Source organism: Rhinolophus hipposideros (assembly GCF_964194185.1).
Source record: "Rhinolophus hipposideros genome assembly, chromosome: 6".
Classification (NCBI taxonomy): Eukaryota; Metazoa; Chordata; class Mammalia; order Chiroptera; family Rhinolophidae; genus Rhinolophus; species Rhinolophus hipposideros.
Genome location: NC_138052.1, coordinates 67422243 through 67442949, shown reverse-complemented (window position 1 = coordinate 67442949; position 20707 = coordinate 67422243). Strand labels below are relative to the sequence as shown.

The 20707-nt window shown below is 39.3% G+C and overlaps 1 protein-coding gene across 1 annotated transcript in view; it reads left to right on the top strand.

Moving 5' to 3' along the window:
- Positions 1 to 806: 806 nt before the first annotated feature.
- HECW2 (HECT, C2 and WW domain containing E3 ubiquitin protein ligase 2) overlaps positions 807 to 20707 on the top strand; it is a 338658-nt gene continuing 318757 nt past the window's right edge. Inside the window, exon 1 of the mRNA XM_081052009.1 lies at positions 807 to 904. The gene's annotated coding sequence lies outside the window, so the exon portion shown is untranslated. The remainder of the gene's footprint in view (positions 905 to 20707) is intronic.

Here is a 20707-nt window from a genome sequence, read left to right as displayed (position 1 = left end):
CCAGCTGCTCCCTCCCCGCTCTCCCGCACCTTCCCCGGGAAGGTCCAGCTGGCTAAGGTCTGGCTGTCCCTCCGGCTCCCCCTTCCCTTTCCCCGACGTGCAGGAGGCTCCCAACCAAGAGACCCGCAGCGAGGTGCGGGCAGATGCCGCCGCGGCGTGTAGCGGGAGGGGCGCCGGCGCCGCCGGAGGTGAGCGGCCCGGGCCCTTAGACCTCCGAGGGCCGGCGAGGCGCGGGGTTGGGGCGGGCGGGAGGCCAGGCGAGCGGGCTGGGAGCCGCGAGAGCGAGAGGCGCAGGAGGGCTGACGCGCCGCTCGCGGGCGACGCCTGGAGAGCGAGCGGCCGGGAGCCGCGCGCTGCGGGGCCGGGCCGGGGCCGCGGAGTCGGACCCCCAGCGCTCTCCCGAGCGCGGGCGGGAGACATGGCTTCGCGCGTCCCCGCTGCCGCCGCTGCTGACTCGGCACAACCGGCGGGTCGCGCGGGGGGCGCGGCGTAACCCGTGGGTGGGCGGCGGCGCGGAGCCGCCGGCGGAGCTCGGAGCGTGGTGGGGAGCGAAGGAAGATGCCAGCACAAAGGCGAGCGCAGACCCAGCCCGCGGCGGGGGGCGGCGGGGACAGCCGCTGAGGGGCGCGCCGGGCGCGCTCTGCTCCCGCGCCGCGTCTCTCTAGCGCCTGCCTTGGGCTCGCGGGTCCGAGGCGGCCGCGCACGGTGCCTCGGCCGGGTGGGCACGGCCGCCGCAGTCAGGAGCTGCCTGCGAAGCGCAGCGCTGTCCCCCCCCCGCCCCCCCGGCCGCCAGCTTTCCCCGCGGCGCGCGCGGACCGGCCAGAGGGCACCGGGGCCGCGGGGCCGGCCGACTGCGGGGGCGCCCTCCCGTCCCGCGGCCCCGTTCCGGTCTGCGGAGCCCCAGGTGAGTGCGCGGCCGGCGCCGGGTCCTCGCGCGGTCGGTGCCAGCCCGCGGGACGCGGCTTTGTTTTCCTCCCTTGCGCCCCAGCGCGGTTATTCATTTGACATTTTGACTTCCGCTGCCCTGAAACGCGAGTGAAAGGCACCCGGACGTGTCCCAGGGTTTGGCTATCCCGGGGAGCTGAGACTTTTGGGGCCACCTGAGCGTTACTTGTGGGAGAGGAGGCTTCCTTTCCTTTTTGATTGGAATGTGTTGTGAACATCCTCGGCTGGGGCTTGGGGCCTGGAGGAAACTGGGGCTGCAGATTTAGACGTAGACTTCTACGAGGACGTGCAACTGCAGAGGGCTGGCTCTTCCATGCCGCGTCTTTTTCTCTGCGAGCAGTGCTCGAGTGTTTTCTCTGATGATGATGATGATGATGATGATGATGGTCACCATCATCATTAATTTTAGGAACATCTTTACAAGCACGTTTATTTCTTTTAGAGTTTGAAGTCTTTGGAGATAATACAGAGAGCTCTCAGCGTTACAAGGGATCAAATAGATATTAATCTTCCAGAAAGCAAGCGTCAGCTATCGTGCTAGATAGAGGTGGACGGTAGGCAAACTTTCAGCAGGCTTCAGCCTTGCTGTGGTATGTTTCTGCTTTCACCGTCCTAGAGTCAAGAAAACTTTGAGTTCTCCTGGTACATACCTTTCTCAAAGTGGGAAACTTGTCTTTTCATGAATAGTTTTCTATACTTTGTCATTTGGATGAAAATGATTTTAACATAAATAGCGGAGTCCTTTTTCAGACCGGGTGAAATTCCATGCATTTGTCTTACAAGTATGATTTTCAGTTTACTATTTCTTTTATTCTTTCAAGGGCTCATTTCTTCGATGCTGGGAGAGCTTTTATTCTTTCTCCCTTCCTCCCCCCTTTTCCCAACAGATGGCTGTGTGTTCTGAGAGGTTAATTTTAAAATTACACTCACATTACCCACAAACAAAAAGGGATCAGTTATTAGGATTATCTTTGGAGTTTTGAAACAAGAGGCCTAATCTGGATGGGGATATTATTGATGGTGTGAAAATCTGGAGGTTGCTAATCTGTTTGGTCATCAGAAGATTCCTGCAGAGATTGTTTATATAGTGTGGGAGACAGATGGCATCCTTAGCAGACAAGAGAAGCCCAGCATAAAGGGTCATTGTATTCCTCAGAAATTATCCACTTCACAGTTGGGAGGTGGGGCAAGGTGGAGTGGAGGGCGGGGAAAATATAATTTTGATCTCCCTAAGGAAACATTATTACCTTACCATCCAGAAAGCTAACCAGTTAATTTCTTTCTTTGTATGTTTAAAAGGTCATTATTAAGCTATTTGTTTTGATTATTTTTTTGGCACATTTTGGCCCCATTTGTGGTTATGTGAAGCAGTTTAAACAGTTATATTAACAAAAATATCTTTGCATTTGAGATTATTGTACCACTTATGGGGGGAAAACAGTCAACACTCTTCTTAGCTCTTCATTTCAACAGTATCTTGGGCAAGTCTCCTAGCTGGAAGGACTTTAGTCTAATCTGCATGAATTCAAAAGGCATTTCTTCCACTATCTCCATGACAGGTGGTTCCCTAACTCCCAGTATTTGCCCTCCCACCCCACTCTCAGCTATGGATATCTTTACCATTGCTTTCATTTACCATTGCCTCTCTCACAGCACTGAGCAGCCTTTGGCAATGAATCTTTATGAACGACTGACACTGGCGTCCGTGAAGAAATCAAAGTCATTCTGAGCTTTTGAGATAACTAAGCTGGAGCTTTTCTGTTCCTACCATCGTTATACATTCTTTGTTTAGTGCACTGTTTAGTATAGTCTAACTACAATTGTAGATTGCAGTAATTGTCGCTTGCAGTTAGACTACAAAATTGGTCTTCCCTCTTCATGAATGTGAGAGAATATATTCCAGTAAACTAATATTCAGCAGCCACAGGACTAAATTTAATGAAGAGCATGAGCAACGCTTGACCTCTCCGAACAGGAGGTTTGGAATAAAAGTAAGCATTGACTGTTGAACTTGGGCAATGTGATCTTGGGAGAAAAACATATTTTCTTACTCTTTTAAAGACTTTTGCACTGATTTCAGCAAAAGTCAGAGAAACAAAGGTTGTTGCCTGTAGTTGAGGACAGATGCTATAATACAGCCTTTCTTCTGGATGAATGTGTTTTGCAGGAGAGGTCGCTTTTGGGCTCTGTCCAGTTTCAGCATGTACCCCGGCATCAGTGAAAGAATCTAACATTCAAAATATTTGTTAAATCAGTGGCTGGTATCTCACCAGGTTGCCATCCCACTTGTGAAGTGTTCCTTTAAGAGAAAGCTGAGGTTCCAAGCCTGGGGCTTGCTGTGGACCTGGCCTGGATCCACATTCTAGGGTGTTTCTGCCTGCTTTCTTGGGTACACATGGAACCAGTTTTGCATGGTGTGTTGGATAGGGAATTTCCAGCTCCATTGTGGAAAGACAGGCCTGGCATGAAAGAGAGGGGGCTGTGTTTGAAGCGTGGTTGACCTAACAGATGCAGAGGTTGCTTCTTTACACACAGGATGCCTTTTGTATGGGGCTATGAATGAGGGATTAGAAGGGTGACCATCCTCTTGGTTTGCCTGCAATAGCCCCAGTTTATTCCTGTTGACCTAGCTTATCAAATTATCAAATGCACCTCCTTTCACATTTAGAATGTCCTGGTTTGGATGATAAATTATATGGTCTTCCATATAATAAATTATATGGTCATCCACATATTAAGAAATCTTGACTATTTACTGCCCTTTCTTGACCTCAGATTTTAAGTCGAACTTTATTTCAGTCTTTTATTTGTTAAATCCAAAGGTAAGAAAGTTAAAAAATAAGTAAATAAACCAAAATGTGCATACAGAAAAAAATAGCAAGGAAGATAGAAGAATGAGGTAATTGATTGCTTGTCATCTATTTATGCATAGGAAATAACATAGTCTTTATGTTGTTAACTGTCTAATATGGCTCTAAGCCTATGTTATTATTGTCTTCAAGAACGATAAGAATTAACACTTGCCCATTTATCTAGGGCTGACATGAATTAGGACAACTGCTGTGACTCGGGAGAGCAGCTTCAACAAAACCTGTTTGCAGACCTGATGGGTGCATGGCTCTAGCAGATATGAATGCTAGTTTCAAGATCTAGTGTTTGGTCCAATTCTTGGATATTTACTGAGAGTTCAGAACACAAGTATTGTTGTGAAGACTTGACTCCACATTCTCCCCGTTTCCAAGCTCTCTGGGCTGTGAGGATAATAGAAGAGCCTTTGTTTTCTGTCCTCTCTTCTGACTTCAGTCTTGGGTTTGGGTCTTAGCTTTTTATACAGAGGGCTTTCAGAGGAGAACTTGGTGAGCCTGCTCACCATGTGGAAATTCTTGTAGGGCTTTGAGATTGTTCCAAAGCTAGGCATAGGAAGCTTGTGGCACCCATTTCTGCAACAGTTGTTGTGCTCCTTTGCCAGAGAATCACCTGTTTGAAATAGTTCAATTGCAGTGGTGGCCAGTAGGTGTTAGAATTAAGTATGGCTGTCACCTTTTTCATACCCATTCCATTAAAATCCCCAGAAGCTTGGTCAGTAAGCCCGCAAAGAAGAAATTTATGTTATCTCCTTTATAAGTAGGATGACTATGTAATTTTTTGGTTCAGACAAGGGCACTTTTGAGAGTAAAAGGGGACACTAACTGATAGGGGGACCAGATCAAAAGCTATACACAGGGGCTCTCCCAGGAAAACTACAAAGTATGATTGTCTTAACTATGACCCAAGTCATTAGCTTTTATATGAAAAATACCCATATGATAGAAAAATGTCTTTAGCTTCTTCTAGATTTGTTTATTATATGTTTATGTGTGCATATGCATATATGTGTATTTGTGTGTATGTTTACACAGACATTGATCACATATCAGTAGATATGTGTATTGTGGTGTTGATAATATCCAGTTAAGAGGCCAAGTCATTTGGAAAATTGTGGCCTTCATCATCTCTTTCATGGATTGACTTTTTAACTAACACACTGTATCCGGCCTTTCCAAACTTTAAATTATCTTCTTACCTGTGTGGTTCTAATACCAATCTGTTGGCATAGTTCTCTTTTTTAAAAGCCTTTGATGGCTCCCCATTTTCTGTTTAATTCTCAAAGTGAGATCCACAGACAGTTTGGTGGTTAGAAAGGAAAACCAATGAAAAAATTTCATTTATTCCATTACTATTTATTGAGCCCCTTCCATGAGTCAGTCTCTCATGCAGCTGCTGGGCATATACCAATGAATAAAACAAAGATCCCTGCCCTTGTGAAGTTTTCATTCCATTGGGAGTAGAGGGGTGGAAGTGGGAGACAGATAATAAACCAAATAAATAAGTAAATTATATAGCATGCTAGAAAGATGTAAGTAATTTGGGAGAATGAGAAAGTAGAATAGGATAAATATGGTTGAGTAGTCCTCATGGTGAAAGAGACCTTAACAAAGACTGAAAAAAAGGTGAGAGAGGTTAGGGGGAGTGTTGCAGGAGAGAGCACAGCCAGTTCTAAGGCCTAAAGGTAAGAATATGTTTGGATGTGTTCAAAGATTAGCAAGAAGACCAACATGATAAGGTGGGGTGGCCAGGGGGAAGTTGGAAATGAGATCAGAAAGGTGGTGTAGGAGTGGCAGAGCATGTAGCACCTTGAGACACAAGAGTAACTATGATTTCAGCAGAAATCCCATTATGTTCTTAAAAATCATAATATTAACAGTTGTGTTTGTGCTATGAAATTCCCCTGGTTATGTTTCATATGGTGCACATTATCTTGGTTAATATATTTTTTATTTCATTTTCTTATTGTTTATTTGTTAAAATAGCATTTTTTTGTTGTTTCTGTCTTAAATTGTATTCTTATTTCACAAAAATAGATTAGTGGCTCAAAAATGGTTCACTGAAGAGTGAAAATAGTGATGAAAATAGTAATGTAAATGCTGCAGTTCAGAATGTCATAAACAATTTGGAGAACTGAATCTCACTGCAAATATAAAATGAGAATCTCTATGTATGAAAACAAGGGAATTCATGGGAGTGATGATTTTAAAACAGTACCTGCAGTTGGAAAGTGCAAATGAAAGTATGATGATGACTGTCTCAAAACCGTGTATTATTGGGCTTACCGTCCATTCACTCCTAAGCCCCAGTCATTGCCTGTTATGAAACTTGGTCTAATAGTGGCAGGAAGCCATGGATATTTTGGTGTCATTTTCAAACAAAGCACAGTGGCTTCTCTGTTATGTTATTGAAGTTTCCCAGGACAAGTGCAGAATAATGCTTTCCATTACAAAATTAATGTATTATATTGCTAAAGGTAGGTAAGAGACTAAAACTCCAGTAGCATCATTAAAAACTCCTTGTAGCGAAAATATGAATCATATTATTGAAAAGACACTTGGAAAATCAGCTGGAAAGTTAAGGACAAACATTGTCCTTAGAGAGAAACCAGGTTATTGACAGAATTCTTTTGTCAAATGACATGGTTGGCTGTTGTATAATATCAGTGGAGTAAGAGTGTGAAGGAACGATTACTACCAAGTACATGCTAGCAGATATTTCACTTCACGGTTGGATGAAACCACCAATGCCATGCAGGGAATGAATCAGCTCTTGGCATTTGTTCAGGGAGGAGTGCTTGGTGATTCTTTGTTCATTTATTACGGAGCACTCGAACTATAAGGGAAGAGATCTTTCTTTTGGTTAACCATTATTTGGGAGACTGGAAAAGTTGCTCAGGGGGCGGGACTGACAGTTTCATATTCAGATAAGAAGGTGATGGCTTCGTGAAGAAAAGAAGTTGTTCCTGTGGTAGAAGCCAATCCACATGCTACTCCATTCACGTAGATGTAGTGCTTTCTGATCTTGAGGAAATAGTAAAAGAAAGAGTGAAAACTAGATACAGTCAAATTGTGGCCGCCCAGTGTATGAGTGTGCTGTGCAAAGTGACAGGCAGGGGGTATAAAACTTCTTCTCTATGCTGATGTGTGCTGGCTGTTTAGGGAAATGAGCTCATGTAATATTTTATCTGTGGAGTAAGAAGAATGTTTCTTCACAGCAATGATTAGAAACGATTTCCCTTACACCAAGTGGCATACCTCAGTAATATACTCCACTGCAGTGAAACATGTCAAGGACAAGGGAGGGAAGGAAGAATTGCTAACAAAGCATTTGACCGTAATCTTACTACTAAGGAGTTTTTTTCATTAGAGAGTTGGAGGTCCACATTGACCAGAATGGGTTAATTATTTTCAGTAATGGACAGTCCTTTAAATGGGCATATTATATCCCAGTGACCCACTGGAATAATAACAGCACAAAGAAGTAGAACGTAGACCCAATAATTTTGATAGGGAGAGGGTACAAGTGTATATTTGGTATTTGAAAACATAGAGAATCATGGTGGGAGGAACCTAGGCTTTTAGGGTTTTGTTTTAAGATACAGGGTGGCAGGGGGTGTAGGTAGAAGGAGGTGGATAAGTCTGACAATTGGACATGACATTTCTTATACTTTTGCCTTAGGTGTGGATTCATTTCAGACAAATGGACTTGATACTCAAAGGTTTTCAGGACATGATCTATATTGCCCCTGACCTAATCTAAAAAAAAATAAATGATCTCTAGTGTTTTTTGATTCTCTTCCCATAGGTCTCCCTTCTTCCCGCCTCTCTCCCCCTCCATTGTTCTTTCTTTAAGCCATTGAGTTGGCATCTTTAAACTAGAAGAGACATTGGGAGCTCATCTCCTATATCCCCACGTCTTTGTGCAGATATGTGTACTATCCAGGACCTCTAGGGAAGGGAAGTTCTGTTACTTGCTCAGCAAACCCACTCAAATGTGTTATATCCAGATATAACACACATTTAAATTTGAGCCCTCATTCTTCAATACAGATCAATTTCTTGTGTTTTTTTTTTAACTTAAATAGCTATGGAGTTATTGTCTTTGTGTCTAATAACTCTTCTATAGTGATGGCCATTATTTAATTCTAGGACAGAAGCCATTCATGCATTATTTATGGAACAAACATTGAGAGCCTGTATATGTGCCAGCTCTATGCTAAGTGATAGGTATAAAAGAAATTAATAATTAGACATGGCCTTGCCCAGATTAAAAAGAGAATCTAGTGGGAAACAGGCAACCAGGACATGATAAAGAACTATGTAATTGCAAAGCAAATATGGCAAAAATGTTTACATTTGTTAAATCTGGGTGGTCGTATATTGTCTCCTATGATATTAACTTCTGAACTATATGAACTTCTGAATATATTTTTGAAATATTTCATAAGTAAAAAATGAAAAAGCATAGTTGAGAATGTGATAGGTGTTCTGTAGATGGGGATTTTGATAGAAAATGGAGTGTAACTGAGACTTCCTTTAGATGGAGTGGTCAGGGAAGGCCTGAAGTGTAATTCATCACTTGCTTGTATGAGAGGGATGTGGGAACTTGGACACGGTTCAGAGAAGAGTCACAATGTTGATGGATGACAGAGTTGGAAATAAAACCTATGAGAAGAGTCTCAAAGAACTGGGGATGCTGAGCAGGAGGAGAAATTGACTGGATGCAGCGATTTAGGCTATCTTTTTCTTCAACATATCCATATTCTCTTCTCTCATTTCCCATGGTACACAGCAGGCAAGACGAGTGACTCAGGTTAGAATTACATGTTAGAGGAAAATTCAGATGTTGTTCTGCAGTTGAGGAAAAATTGGAAAGGACCTGAGAGGCAAACTAGTTCAGCCTTCATGTGAAGAAGTATCTCGCTAATGTTCTTAACAGGTGGTCATTAAGTTCTTAGGAGATTGTTTCTGTGTTTCCTCAACTCAGGATGAAATGGTGGCCAGTGATGCACTCTGGTTTACTTTAATTAGGCAGGTCTTCTTTCCATCCCATGAATACCCTGGACTCATCTCTACCTCAGTACTTTTATCACAGGAAGCACTTCCCACCTGAAAGCCCACCAGTTCTACTATTTATGCCTCCAGGCCCCATATCTCCATGGCCTTTCGGTATACAATTTAAAAACAGTAATTTTCATTATCTCTTCCCAATCTTACTCTTCTGAAGAGTATGGCATTCCTAAAAGTAAATACAGCTGTCTTTATCAGTGATTGACAGTAAGAGTGGGGGTAGAATGAGTATGGTAATCTGGCGGGGGAGGGCAGGGGAATAGAGGGAAATGTGTTTGATTTGACATCTCCTGCCCGCCCCACCACAGATGCTGATATGCCACCCCCTTGGGAATCACTATTTTATAGCAATTAAGACCTGCTTTAGGTGGTACACTGGTTATCTTGTTTCCTGTTAGTTTTTTTTGCCAACTAGATTTTAAGCACACCGAATATTTGGAAACTTGGCCACATGCTCTGTACAGTGCCCAGTATTGATCATGGGATGAATATATAATAATCAATGCCTGACGGCTGAAGGAATCATCTGTTTCTTTCTCATGGACCATTATGAAAGGCTGTTATTTATATAAGTCGGGTATTAAGTTGGCACAGATGCTGAAAGATTCACATTTTCTTAGTTTAAAATGGCAGAAAGCCAAGTCTTAGAGGTTTCATTCATTCAGATAATTCTCATGTCAGAAACCTCCTTCTCCTTTTCTAAGTCTTCTAGCTTTTTCCTTGTCAAAGCATGGATTCACACACTAGCGACATCTGCATCACCCGGAAGCTTGTTAGAAATGCAGAATCTCAGTCCCCATGCCAGGCCTGCATTTTAACAAAATCCCCAGATGTGTTGTATAAACAGTAAAGGTGGAGACTCTTTGTTTTAACTCAAAATTTAGGAATTTAGGAAGAGCGCTTATCTTCAAAGAGAAGTGTGGAAATGAAGATTTCATTAGTCTATAGATGAGCTTCTCAGTGCTTTCTGCCCTGTGGCCTGGAATGACACTGCTTTGTGGGGGAGCTTGCCAGGCCGGAAGCTGCCTGTGTGGGAATGCCCTAGAGTAATTTAGTAAGTGGCTTGACACTTAGATGTTAGACAAGATGGTGATTATAGAAAGGTGAACCAGTTGTTGGAGTGAGAAAGTAGGAGAGCTTGGCAAAGGTGGAGGACATGGACATGCAACCTAAAACCAAAGATAAGGCAGGAGGTCATCCCCAACTTCTTACTCTTGGGACTTGGACTAGTCTCAGATCCAACCCCTCAGGAGGCAGCAGATCACAAATGAAAGCAGGTGGATGTGCAGTGCATGGAAACCTCATGAAGTGGTGAGGATCATGGAGAGGGATTCTTCATCAGAGGGAGAAGTGTCATCACTCAGCTCATTCAATTGTTGCTACATGGGAATTTGGTCTAGCATGGTCAAATCTTCAGGTTTTTCAAATGAAGCTAAAATGTAAGTTTGTATGTATAACATCTCTCGAATGTAATATGTTGATAATTAAAATGTTTTTAGAACAGCTCAGGCCAAACAAAACTCATGTGCTGCCTGCATCTGTTTTGCAGCCCCTATTCTGGAGCAACAAAACATGAGGTGGGGTGACTCCCCGCTTTTTCAGTGCCAAACACAGGTAGAGGCATTTTGGTCCTGGTAGGGACCATTTTGGATTTTTACTAAGTAAAAGAAATAAGACGTAAAAGAAGGGAGCTACATTTTCTTTGATGACCTGACTTAAAATACTATGTATCTGAAGAACCTCAGTAATTAAGAGGGTTTGAAGGAAAGAGGTGCCTAAAGGAATAAAACTTAGGTCCTATAATATCTGAAAGAGAAGTAAGCGTGGGGTTGGGATGATGGTGAGGAAGTGGAGACATGGAAATTATGCGGCACCCTCACACTGGGAACACACACGGCAACAGGGCAGTGAGGGCCAGGGGCTAGACCACAGCTTGGACCTTGTGCTGGGAGAGAGGTGTGATTGGGATAGGATTTGAGCTAATTTATATTGACATCTGGTTGTTGAATTTGGGTAGCTACTAATATTTAAAGTTTGACAGAAATTGGGTTTTCAAGTACGTTTTAATGTTAAAATTAGCATTTACCTATTTTGAGAGCAAACACTAGGGAAAGAAATCAAAATTCTTTCTTATGATTTATTATTGATTATATTTCTTGTTAAAAATGAAATTCTTTAAGGGTCAGGACTGTTTATTATTTGTCTTTGTATCCCCAGTATTTAGCACAGTGTGGGTCATTGAATGTTTGTTGACCTGACATGATTATAAGACAAAATTTATTTTCTCTTGTAGTAAGTCATTCTGCAGATATAAATTTTCCTTACTGGTTTTAAAAAATAACAGCTTTATGGAGATATTCACATACCAAGAAATTCACCATTTTAAAGTATAAATTTCAGTGGGTTTTAATATATGCGTATGTATTTTCTATTATTTAACAAGTAGACAGGTAGTCCAGGATGGATAGTTTCACTGAGCACTGGTCATTTCTTTGATTTTGTTGCTATGCCATCCCTTAGGGTGCTGTCGTCATTGGCATGGTTGAAGTTGCCTCAGTCCCACATTTGTGTTCCAGCCTATGAGAAGACAGACTAAGCGTGCGACGTGGAGTGCATATATCACTTCCACTCATTCATGAGAACGTAGTTCACCAATAACAGTGATTGCTGAGAACTCAGTCCATGACCACGCCAAAACTGCACGGATGGTCATCTACCCAGCTAAAACTCTGTTATTCGGAAAGAAGGGGAGATTAGATTTCGGGCAATGCCTGGCAATCTACAAGTTACTTCTCTGAATCTTAGTTTCCTCATCTTTAAAATGTTGATAATAGTAGTCTCTACCTCAAAGGGTTGTCTGGAGGCTTAGGTGAGGTAATACATATAGATTATTTATTCAGTTTCTGGCATATAAAATATGCTCAATAATTATTAGCTTTTAACTGTGAAAATCATTTCTAATGACGAGTAACTTGCTTATTTTTATTTTTGAATGCTTAGATAACTCTTAAGTAATGCTTCTTTTACTTCAGGAAAATTATGCTATGTAAAGCAGGAAAAGGCACTGAATTAAATACACGAAGACCACATATTATAGAAACATAATATATGTTTTTTGTTTTAATATTTTTTTAGAAGTACTATTAATAAACATTTTACTCTATTTCTTAGAATGGTTTTAATGTAGATAACACATAAGTAGGTTTTGAGGTAAGTAGTCCATTAGAGTAATTTAATTTCACTTGTGAAAATTTTAGTTAGATTTTTCTTTTAAAATGGGTCATCGCTAGAAGCAATTCATTTATTTGGCCAAGATATTCTCAGCATATGGATTTGCTGCAGAAGTGAGAATTTAAAATGCCTCTGTAATTTTAAAAGTTGTTTTTTCTGATCTTTGGCTGGAGGGAATAAACTATGAAATCTCTTGCTAACTTAAAGAAACACCAAAAATCTTTATTATTGATATTTTTAAACATATACAAAAGTAGAGAAAACTTACTGATATTTCAAACTGCCTGATTTTGAAAATATGTGCTACATATTATTTGCCATTGGCAGTTAGAAAGAAACATTTAAATCTATAACAAATTATCTTTAATGTTTCATAGCCAATTGTTACTATCTTTGAATAAAGAAACAACTTTATTTTGGGTTTTGGTTTCCTTACTTAGTAATTTTATCCTGTCAATTGTAAATGATCATTCATTAGCATTTTTGAAAGCAGTTCTTAGCAGAAGCTAGTTTCTGGTAAAAAAACAAAAGTGAAAAGTAACTAGGCAGATATTCAGGGATTTTCATTAGTTTTATGAAATCGTATGTTAATTTGGTTGAAGCAGAGTCTATTTCCATTGGAAAGATATTTTAAAGATGAGAAAGGTGATCTTTAAATCTGTTTGTATTTTAATCCCTCACTTGCTTTGTTGATAAGAACATAAGAAATAAACAAGTGAAGAATATGTTGATTGTTTGTTTTAATTTAGCGTCTCTAAAATGTGTTCATTTGTTGCATAAGAATTCTTTCTTGGTTTGCTATTTCTTGGGCAAAATGCCGAAGGAAAATAATTATGCCATCTGCTTTGTCATCATCATTTTAGATTAAATATCCCCAATTCAGATTGAGTTCCCATTGATTTAACCTATAGCGTCTGGTACTTATTTTCTTGGTGTCTAATATCACTGCTACTTATTTTGTGAGTAAGCTTAAGAAGATCTTTACATGTAGTAAGACAGGGATAGGGTCACACAGCCACCAGCCTCTTGTAATCACTTAAGTTGGACTTCATCGTTAACTTGGTGAGGGAGAATTGGACTGAAGACAGCTTTGAATTTTGCCGGAGTTTCTTTAATTATCTATGAAGAAATAGCTGAAATGCTTGCCTTGACGAAAATTGAAGCATAGAAATAGAAGTTAGCACTCAGTTTTTAACATATTATCTAGTAGACTACCCTGCTCATTAAACTTTTAAATGTATTTATTTTTAAATACATTTTCATTACAATCTGTATAGATTTTGAATAATCAATGCATAGTTCAGAGATAACTATAATTGCTACCAAACTCCAGGATAAATTTATACTGGAAACTTCTGTAGTAGGAGGCACGAGATTGAGGAACACAAGCTTTTATGGAAAAAATGAGGCTGAAGGAGAATAAAAACATTAATGAATGTTTAAAATAAAATTATTTTTTCATGTTTTCCAATCATTAATTTTGAAAAATTACTACCTGCAAAGAAGTTGAAATAGAAAGAAAAAGCACTCATATACTCTTCATTTATACCAATCAATTGTTAACATTCTGTCATATTTGAGTCTCTATATATGTATATATATTTTTCTGAACTTTAAAAAAATAAGTTGCAGACATCATTACACATTACTCCTAAATACTTATATGTTTCCTGAGAATGAAGACATTCTCCTACCGTATCCAGTATTGTCATTATTGTTATCACCATCGTCGAACCTTAGACAATTAACCATAATTCAATAATGTCATCTCATGTATATTTTATGTTGAAATTATCCCACAACTTTTTTTAAAAATTCAGGATGTAATAAAATTTCATGCATTTCATTTGATTGTCATGTCTCTTCTGTTTTTTTTTTTTGACATTGAGTGTTTTGAAGAGTTCAGACCAGTGTAGAATGTTCCACGTTCTGGATTTGTCTGCTAATTTCCCAATTCTCAGATTCAGCTTAAGCATTTTTGAGAAGATAGCTGAGGTGATATTACCTATTGTATCACACGAATAGGCACTTGACGTCTGATTACCCTGCTGTTGGTGATTGTGGAGTGCAGTCATGTAAGTGGTGGCCACCATAGTATTCCCATGTAGCAGTACCTTTGTGCTTTTATGATTCAGAGGTAATCTGTGGGATGATGCTTAAGATCGTGTAAATATCCCATTTGTTAATAATTTTTCTCCCAAGTACTTTTAGCTTTCATAGGTGATTCTTACCTGAATGAATTACACTGGAGATTGTAGAGGGATTATTTTCTAGTTGTCATTTATTTTCACCTAATAGCTGGCATTCTGCAAGAACTTCCTTTCCTCTTCCCACAGTAATATAGTTTCCTGGATTTTAAAATTTAAATCTGTTATAATTGATTGTCAATATTATACTTTTAGATGCGCCAGTTATCCTAAATCTGGTGCCTCTTCTGTTCTTTACACAGGACTCCGGTAGTCTTTGAGCACTTTCCTGCTTTGGGAAATAAATATTTTTAAGTGACTAAAATAAAGTTATTTATTTTATAATGAAGTAATAAAAGTATTCTAGACATTTTACACAATTAAATTAACTTCCTTCTATTATCACTTGCTTGATGGAAGAGTCTCCTTTAGTTTAGGGATGTGTGCATAACTTTGATTTACCGAAGATTATAAGCATATCAAGAGGGCAGTTTTTGGTGTGTTTCTCAAAGCTGGTCCTTTTCTGATTTCTGATTAAGAATTAAAACTCTGGAGTGATGACTTCTGGGATCCTCTGTGGTCCCAGAGGCGGAGAATAACGTGATGCTTAAGATGGAAAAAAAGCTTTTGGACCAACCTTCTCACATGTATCTCCACTGTGTCCTTCCCTCCTCCCAGACACTTTGGAAATACAGTGTTTACTGGTGCTCGTTTTCCATTATCTTTGCCAAATTTTAATTGGGAAATCCTCTACTGTTTCTCTGCCATGTGCTTTACCTCCTTTTTCTATTTCCAACCTCTCTTTAAGCATTAACCACTAAATTGTCATTGAAAACTTGTGGTGGTGTTTCTGATTTTGTTGGAAGTTGGGAGGGATTGGAGGAAGGAAGGGAAGGAGCTGTGAATGGATCTCTTACTAGGCTGACATTATTCCATCCATCCGTTGTCTTTGTATATTCACGTTTGAACCACCTGTGAATCTATTCAGCGCATTATTGAAGCTGAATTTCTCTCTTCTTGGCCACAAGACTGTTTTAAGAGACTCAGAGATACCTTGTTGAAATCTAGATATGCTGTCTAAAGCATTGTCATAATCCACCATTCTTATAAGACTGTTAAAGAAGGAAATAAAGTGTTTGGTATAACTTATTCTTAGTGAAACCATGCTGTTTTCTAGTGCATACCTCTTTTTATTGCCCCTAAAATTCTCACAAGCCACCTGTTCAATAACCCTTGTCAGAGGTTTGCAGGAAATCCAGCTCTGTGATTTTCAGAATCTACCCTTTCTTCTCACTTTTGTCCATTCCCAGACAGCCCTTTCTCTGCAGCTGGGTGTTGGCTGTGCTGCTGAGGAAGGAAAAACTCTGATCACATAGCCATTGTGTGGACCTCTTATGAAAAATGATTTTTGAGCACCCATCAAGAAGATGTCCGGAGACACTGTTAAGTCAGAAAAGCTGACTTAAGAAAACTAATTTTCTGGAAGTGCCTGTCAATTATTTCTTCAAAAGAGAGGTCTTGGCATTGAACTAGTAAAAAATATTTTTTCAGGTTATCAAGAAAAATGAACACAATGAAGAATGTCTGTAACGCTCTGTTGCCTGGAGTGGAAGTGGGAAGCATAGCAGCTGAGTCCTTTGCTGCTAAATGCCTGTCTCTGATCAGTACCACTTGGGTGTTGGTCAGAAATGCGGAGTGTTAGGCTCTGTTCTAGTCCTATTGCATCAGAATCTGCGTTTGGGCACTATATTCAAGTAGTCCATATGGAAATTAGGTTTGGGAAGCACTGGAAATTATTTTCATGAGACTGTCTTTCCTCTGCAAGTTATCTGCTTGGGTGAGAAAGGCTCGTCTTGGGAACTACCAGCAGATACGAAATAGCACATACAGGAAAATCCTTCTCGAGCGAAAACATTTAAGATATTTATTGTAAATTTCTGGCTTAGTAGAGTTGTTAGATATTGACCTTCCCACACTGCTTCTTCCAAGAAGACTTAAAGAAATGTTTTCCAAATATCAAGAAAATTATTTTAAAAAAATGATTTTTTTAAGTCGTTTTGCTAGTCTTAAGCGAAAGTGCTTGAATACTTTCCTCCCTTTTCCTGCTTTGTACATTCTCTGTATTGTGACACCAGGTATTTACATGTTTGAAGTCACGCTTCAACAAGTAGAGAAAACTATGAAGAAAGGATTTAGGAGGCTTCTGTTGTTTGCATCCTAACTGCTAAGGCTCTCTAAGCACAGTAGGATGCCCCTTTTTGTTCCATGACACTGGTGGTTAGTACAGAGTTGCTGACTTATTGTATAACCCTCTGAGTAGTAATCAGTTGAACATTAGATGTCAAGAACTCCCATTAGCCCAACATCAACTTTAATAATGTTGATTTCAGCTTGATATAAATCAAAGGTTTTCCCAGATCTACATGTTTCACTTATATCTGAAGTGATGATGAGGAATTTTGTCTCCTCCCTACATACGAGACTTCCTTACGTTGCTAGATATTTCTGAGGGTTGGACGGGTCAGATGGGACTCTGATAGGCTAATATACATACTGTTGAAGCAAATACCTTAAGCCAATGCCAGACTGCATCTGCATCTCACTGATTCACCTCGGTGGGAGGTCCGTTGGGAACTGCTAGTGTGATGAGCTGACAGAGGGCGGCAGTATGGTTTAGTAAAAACATTGGATTTAGAATTTGCTGGATGTGAGTTTGAATCCCAACTTTCCTGCTTAAGTATTAGTTTTGCAACCTAGTAGCAATTATTTAATCTCTGATTTTTGAGTTCCATAATTGCAAAAATAGAGTTAAGCTATACCTCTCTGGGTTGTTGTAAGGCCCTAATGAGGTAATATATTAAATGCCTACTACTGTGCCTGACATAGGTGGTGACTGAATGGTCAGTACATGCTCCTAAATACATTTGGTATATTACATAATTCCTTATCACTTTTTTTTTCATGCCTGCCCCAGCCAAATTGAGTAGGGATTTAAGTGGCTTCTGATAATTTTGCCCATCAAATATATTTCCAAGTGATTCTTTGGCAGATCAGCCTCCTCTTTTGTTATTGCCTCCATGGCAGACATTCAAAGGTGCTTTCACAACCTGGCAGATTCATCAGCTGGGTCATAGACAGCAGGGATTACATGTCCAGAAAGTTTAGAATATTCTGTTTTACACAGAGGATATGCCCACATGTACTCAGAGTCAGGAAAAAGAGAGGATATGTGTAAAGCAGTAACATTAACTCCTGGTGAAAAGGGCTGAGTTAATCATGTTCGAATGGTTGCAGTATGTGAAATTCTTTTCTATGAGGAAGGCTATAGAATGAGATGCTTGGTTTCAGAAAGTATGCTCATCTAATCCCGTGGAAAGGAAATTCCCCCTCCCCCATCCCCACAATTGAGAAAGGATATAGAATGTAATGTAAAGCTCTAGAGCTAAATTCAGAACTCTGCTTACATCCGGAAACTAAGAGATATGGCACAAAATCCTTAATTATCAGTGTTCTCACTGCAAATATTTGATTGTAACTTTTCTCTTTTCTCTGTTTCCTCCCTGACTCTGAGCTCATAGCCCAGTCTAAGCTTGGAGGCTCTGATTTTAGATATGAATGGAGTGCCTTGATTATTTTTAAGTGGTTGCTGTTTGGAAACTGTTAGAAAATTAACTTTAATCAGATTTAAGAGAATTACCAAGTGAAACTTTTTTTTGTTTTAATTTACATTTATTCAATTATAAAATGGAGCTAATAATACCTGCTTCATAGGGCTACTAACTGCCTCGTAGGATAAATGAGGTAATATATGTACAGTCCGTAGAATAGTGCTTGGCACACAGTAAGCACATTAAACTAGTGTGAGGTATTATTAATTTTTTTGTTATTATTTTCTCTCTGATTACAGAATAGAAATGTTCATTGTGGGAAACGTAAAATAAAACAAGGAAAATGAAAATCACCATAAACTCTCCACCTAATAATAATCGATGCTAACATTTTAGTATATCTTCACAGTCTTCTGCTGCTTCCCCATATGCATATGTTTTACACAAGGAAATCAAAATTATACTGGTTTAAAACCCACGCTTTTCACTTGTTATATTAGTAATATTTTCCTATTAGTAATATTTTCCCATGTCATTGAATATCCTTCTATTACATGATATTATTGGCATTTTATTTTATGTTCTAAAAAATTTGTTTTCCCTGTTGTTAGATTTTTGTGTTGTTGTCAGTCTTTTTTTTTTAACCTTTATTTTTTAAGAACAGTTTTAATTTACAATAAAATTGAGAGGAAGGTTCAGAGATTTCTTGTATAGCCTCTGCTGCCACCCATGCATAGCCTTCCTCATTACCAACAGCATTGGCCAGAATGGTACAGTTTTTACTAAGGATGAGCCTACACTGATATGTCATATCACCTAAACTCCACAGTTATCTAAGAGTTTACTCTTGGTGTATATTCAGTGGGTTTGGACAAATAGAAAATGACATGTATCCATCATTGTAATATCATAGAGTATTTTCACTGCCCTAAAAATTCTCTGTGTTCTGCCTATTCTTCTCTCCCCTCCCCACCCTCACCCCAACTACTGATCTTTTTACTGTCTCCATAGTTTTGCCTTATCCAGAATGTCATATAGTTGGAATCATATAGCATGTAGCCTTTTCAGATTTTATTTCATGTAGTAATATGTATTTAAGGTTCTTCCATGACTTTTCATGGCCTGGTAGCTCACTTCTTTTTAGCACTGAATATTTTATTTTCTGGATGTACCACAGCTATTTTGTCCATTCACCTATGAAAGACATCTTGGTTGCTTCCAAGTTTTGGCAGTTATGAATAAAGCTGCTATAAACATCTGTGTGAAGGTTTTCGTGTGGACATAAGTTGACAACTCCTTTGGCTAAATACCAAGGAACGTGATTACTGGATTGTATGGTAAGAGTATGTTTAGTTTCATAAGAAACCATCAAACTGTCTTCCAAAGTGGATGTACCTTTTCACATTCTCACCAGCAATGAATGAGAGTTCCTGTTGCTCCGCATCCTCACCAGCATTTGATGTTGTCAGAGTTCTGGATTTTGGCCACTGTAATAGGTGTGTAGTGGTTTCTTAGTGTTATAGTATTTCATTATTTGTAAGTAATTCTCTGGTGAATATTTTTTTCTTGGAAGAGGAATTGCTGGAAAGGCTATGTTCACTTTGGTACATATTGCAGAACTGCCCTCTGGAAAAGTTATACAAATTTATATTCCCACTTGGAATATATGAAATTTGGTACTCACTTCTTCTAGTACTGACCATTATAATAAAAAAAAATTAATTTGGTAGGTTAAAAAAGTGTTATTTTTGTATAAGACTTTAAAAATTTTCTAATGATACTGAACTTTTTTATGTTTAGAAACTATATTATTCTGACACTACTTTTCTTTGTCCTTTGAATTTTTTTTGGGGGGTTATTCATTTGTGAAAACCTCTTTATTTTTTAATGCTATCAGCTCTTAATCAGGGACATTTTAAATATTGTCACCTGGTTTTTGATTTGACTTTTAAGTTTTTTCATAAAGTTTTTGATATTTTCATTTTTTTTGGCAATCAGATTTATCAGTTTTTTCCTTTATGGTTTGTGCCTCTGTGTTATACTTAGGATGTCTACTCCACTCCAAAATTATATGATTATTCATGCTTTAGTTCAGTTCTTCATGTTCATATTTCAATTTCACAGGTATTTATTGAGTGTCTGTTATATGGCAGTGCTAGTCAATTGTGACACAAAGAGTAATAATAATCTTTACACTTTTTGAGCTTCAATCTAGTGGAAAATAGACTTTAATTTCTTTAAAATTTGCACAAATAAAATTAAAACTATGGCAAGTGTTATGACGGAGATGTAAATGGTAATACAAAAATGTCTAATGAGGGTAACTGACTACTTGTGGGGAGGTCCAGGGTGGCTTTCCTAAGAAAGTGATTTTGAACTAAACCCTGAAGGAAGACAGTAGTTGTATCACAATAAGAAGGTGGTGGAGGAGTGCATTTCAGGCCTTTGCAGAGGCCATTGTGCCTGATGCACAGAGATCAACATGAAGTGTGAATATGTCAAGATTATGGCTGGAGAGGAATTTTGAATCCAGACCACTTACAGGTCCTATTGTGGATTTTGAGTTTTTATTGTAAGAGCAATGGAAAGGCACTAATGCCATTTAAGTAGCATATGTAAAGTAGATGACATGGTGATTTCTATAAAAATATTTTTAACTCTTTAATCCTTTTGGAGCGTATTTTTAAGGGGCCTATGTGCTGCTGTGCTGCTGCTGCTTCTGCTGTTGCTTCTTCTTTTTCATTTCCTCCTCCTCCTCCTCATCTTCTTCCTTTTCATTTTATTATCCAATCCTTCATTT